Here is a 4,901-nt window from a genome sequence, read left to right on the forward strand (position 1 = left end):
GGTGTAAATGAGGGAATGTAAAAGGAGGGTGAAATGAAATAATGCAAATGTTATAAAGTACAACGTTCCAAAGTATCAGGGAACGGAGCTGACCCAAGAACCGAAGAACCTTAGAACGCCACAGCGTTGAAAGAGGTTTAAGGATCCCGATAGTGAGATACATCCTTTGACTAGATACCTCGCACTAAGCACCTCTGGTTTCCTTTTTACGTTTCCCCGCACATGACCTATATGGACACACTACCCCCCTCGACTCCAGAAACCATATCCCCGGGGACCCTGCCCCGAGGAGGAAAGACGAGTAAGAGGTAAGTAAAGAACTTATGAATCCATGTATTTGAATATGCGCGAATGCTGTCTCCCCCACCCCCCTTTTTTTCCTCCCTCTGCAGGTTACATCAGAGATTACAGCCGAGGTGTGGCGAAGATCTGAAGCCTTGCCGTGTCTAATACACGAAGCGGACTAGCGCCGCAAGGTGGTGTCTAAGCACGCCTGCAAACTACTCACGTATCGAACAAACCCGAAAAATTAGCACAACCTGATAAAAAATGATCACCCTTAAACCAGACCGGACGAATGAACCCATGTCACGTATGATGCGAAACTATGAGGGAATGTGTGTGTGTGACTGAGGCGTTGACCCAACTGGTCGAAGGACCGAGAATGCGAGAAAGTGCGACAAAATGGTACCTCCTTTCTTCTTTCCTTTTTCTCAAGGCACGTCCCCTCTACCCTGTCTAATGCTCAAACTGCATGATTACAAGATTCTAACGCAGACCCGTGAATGCCCTTTACTGTGTAATGCACTAAATAGACTTTCTTGAATACACTGCCACCCTCTCTGTTGCACGTGTACTATTTAGCCTGCCGTTGCGCTCTCTCTCTCTCCCTCTCTCTCTCTCTCTCTCTCTCTCTCTCTCTCTCTCTCTCTCTCTCTCCCTCTATTTTTGCACTCCCACTCTTCCGAGTGATTAGCCCCGAAATTGGCAGACTGCCACCCCTAGCACACCACCTAATTGGCTTCAAATACCGTCAGTATTTGCACAAAAACTTGTCTTTAATACAATCACCCTGAGGCCGCGTCATTACCTCTCCTTTTCCGCTAGAAGTCAATGAACCGAGGTTGGGCCGTAAGGGAAAGGACAGGTAAGACGACAGAGGTTCCCTAATCTGACCCGAAATAAGGGAACTACATGTCAACGGCTCCTATGGTATAAAACAAGGACCTCAGAATACGCGACCCTCCCCTCCCCGAATTGTCGCAATACCCAAACCGGAAAAATGATCACCCCTGTTACCTCCCCTGTATCAGCCGCCCAAAAACTGGAATTATGAAACTACCCCTCATTTCCGGTTGTGAGAGATGGGTCGATTTATGCCCTTACCACAAGTTTCCTATGTCCCTGGTTGTTTCCCATAAAACCCCTGTCCTTCCTAATTAAGTAATCGGGCTGTAAAAGGTTACGTAGGATCCAGAATGATGTTTTACAAGGTTAACAGACTAGTCCAAGGTAAAGAAATCATCGAAATAAACCCCGTAGTAGTTGAAAAGCAGGATGCATCGATAGAAAGGAAATGTTTAGCCATGATCGTCTCTCAGCAAAATACCTGTGTAGTACCATGTTGACGACTCACTGTACCCTTTGTAAATGTAAAACTCTAGAGAACGGCATATCTTTGCCAGGTTCGTCTCACGAAGGTGGGTCACCATCAGATGAACTGTCGTGACTGTAATAAATAATTGTAAAGGAAAGTCATAGTAAATCCAACAGGCCCGTCACCGGTCATTCATATGCCAGTTGTGAACACTAATATAACGGGCATTTTCATTCTTTGCCTGGAGCTGGGAGAGAAATAGACTTTTTGATTATCTTCATCTGCAAATTCTCTAAAGACTGTCTTTTCAAACTTGTTTAAGGGTACTGCTGTTGGAGGAGAGAAGGACCGGATGTGGGAGCACGAGGCCTGACTGCAGACTAAGGAACACCTGCGACATTAGCCAAGGCGAGACCACGACAGAAAAGAGCTGCAGGACGAGTCACTGTTTTCGACAACATGAGAAGAAAGGGTCGACCTGATGCCCCTGCTCGATGTCCAGTGTTTGTCGACAAGTCCCCGCTCTCTGAATTCGGTCACACGCCCGCCTATTTGAAGTCTCTCGTTCCCCTAGTTTGTTCCTAATTTGGCCTTGCTCCATCCCCCTTTTCCTCTGACCTACCCTATGGACTGTTTTGTAAGCTCTTCCTCCATCTGAACTTTCTGACAATCACCTCAAAGGACACAGGGCGAAAAGGACCTTTCCGACCAGAAACGCGAGGAAAGGGTCGTGCCCTGCAACGCAGAACTTAGAACAGAGCTGGACTTGTAGCTCCACCGCCGGTGCTCAACAGCGCCAACGAAAGGCAACAAAGAATGATGAGAACTCGTTAAACTTCGAACATTTGACATCCCCAATCGCCATTTCTGCTAGACCTCATTTCTCTCCCAGCCGCCATTGTATTGATCATGCTCCAATCCGAACCTGATATATATGTAATAACCTGCCAGTATGAAATATGCTTGCTGCTCTCGCTACAGAATCGTTTTTGTATTGCATTCCTATGACTTTCCTGCTAAACAAATTGATCAAAGTTTATCAAATAGGCTCACCTCCTAAAAACTAGAAATGTTAAAATGTATTGTTTACAACTCTTTTCATCTAGGGTTCCTACCGTTTTCTTTCTCATGCCCACCACAATAGAACCGAGTAGAAAATGAACCAGCAAGATGTCTTGAATATGTTAAAGGGAGGACTGTTGAAAATTAGTACGTTTTGGTGAACATTATCTGCGCCATCTTGCCTCTTCCCCTGATGCCACACTTTTGTCGTGCGCGCCCGCCATTTTTTTAAGATGCCCGGATCAGAACGAACCCTTTTGCATGCCGCTGGCCCCTGACATAGCCCTTCGCCTTCACTAAGCCTGCACGCTGACCACCCCCTGCTTGCACCTGCCTTGAGTCATAAACCCCTCTTCGGCGCTGCTCTGCCCCAGGCCCTCATCCTGTTCCCAGCGCGACACCTCCCTGCTTCCCTTTCATGATCTCCGGCCCTTAGATGCAAACCCCCTTTTTCCCCGTGTGCCCGTTTTGTCTTCCCCGTTCCCAGGCCGACACCCAGCTCTGCCGATACCATTCCTTGCCCCTCCCCGTACAATAGAAAGCTTCCCCCATCAAAGGATCCCCGGGTTGATCAAAGCCCCCACTCCATGAGATCCGACCAAACCCCCCACATTCCGTGAATCGGCGGAATATCCAGCTGCGTGATACTCATCACCTGTTGTGACTAGGGTGGGGACTTCAACTGTAAATGTGTGTGGGAACGGGCCCAAAGGGGAGTTCCGGGAATGTCTTTTCCATACATCAAAGCTTTAACGTGAATGTGTAATCTACAATAAAGTCATAAAACAGTGTATAAGAGGCCAGGCCTCAGAAATGTATCCAGAGCACCTCAGAACGATACCTTCTGTCCGTTTCGTTGTGTTCTCCTCCGGAGAGAATAAAAACCTTGTTTCCTGCTTTCCAGTCTCCAGCGCCTGCCTCTTCATTGATTAAATAACTAGAGGGTCACAGAGGCAATACCGCCGGGCAAATATCGATTGTCCCCGACCCGACCCAGGTTTTAACAGCCCAGACATACAGGAAGAACCACTAAAAGATCCAGAACATGAGCTATTTGTAGAGGGCTCATGCATGCATCATGAGGAAGGAGGATTGAGTGCTGCTTATGCTGTGTGCACATTGGCTGGTATAGTTGAAGCATCCTATTTACCAGGAGTTAAGTCTGCACAAATAGCTGAATTGATTGCTTTAATAAAAGCTTGCAAAATTGGGAAAAATTGCAAAGTAACCATTTACATCGGTAGTCAGTATGGTTATGGGGTTGTGCATGACTTTGGCCAGCTTTGGATGCAAAGGGAGTTCATGACTTCTTCAGGAACCCCTATTAACAAACATTTGCAATGCAATAGGTCTCGCATTAATTAAGTTTGAGCTATTGGCATTGCTAAATATTGCAACACCAATTGCAACAAAAGTCTATAAATTGTAGGCCAAAAAAATGTGTATTTATTTTTTTAGCAATGGTGGCAAGCTGCGCTTTAGATGAATATGTTTAAAAGTAAAGTGTGCTATACTGCGATTGCTACAATAGTTAATTGTGGATGCGTTAACAATTGGTGTGTGCACTGATGGTGGTGGTGTGTGTGCCTGTATAAATTGTGCACTGATGGCTGGTTGTGTGTGTTCCTGGTGGAAGTGTGCACTGCCTGCTGGTGGTGTGTGTGCCTGGTGGAAGCGTGCACTGACGGCTAGTGGTGTGTGTGCCTGGTAAAAGCGTGCACTGACGGCTGGTGGTGTGTGCCTGGTGAAAGGGTGCACTGACGGCTGGTGGTGTGTGTGTGCCTGGTGAAAGCGTGCTCTGACGGCTGGTGGTGTGTGTGTGTCTGATGAAAGCGTGCACTGACGTCTGGTGGTGTGTGCCTGGTGGAAGCGTGCACTGAAGGCTGGTGGTGTTTGTGCCCCGTGAAAGCGTGCAATGGCGGCTGGTGGTGTTTGTGCCCGTTGAAAGCGTGCACTGACAACTGATGGTGTCTGTGCCTGGTGAAAGTGTGCACTGACCGTGTGGTTGTGTGTGTGTGGTTGTGTGTGTGGTTGTATATGTGGTTGTGTGTGTGGTTGTGTGTGGTTGTTGTTGTTGTGTGGTTGTGTGTGTGTGTTTGTGTGTGGTTGTGTGTGTGTGGTTGTATGTGAGGGTGTGTGTGTGGTTGTGTGTGTGGTTGTGGTAGTATGTGTGTGTGGTTGTGTGTGTGTGGTTGTGTGTGTGGTTGTGGTTGTGTGTTGTGTTCGTGGTTGTGTGTGTGTG

The sequence above is a fragment of the Lissotriton helveticus genome, chromosome 3_2 (genome assembly GCF_964261635.1).
Source record: "Lissotriton helveticus chromosome 3_2, aLisHel1.1, whole genome shotgun sequence".
Classification (NCBI taxonomy): Eukaryota; Metazoa; Chordata; class Amphibia; order Caudata; family Salamandridae; genus Lissotriton; species Lissotriton helveticus.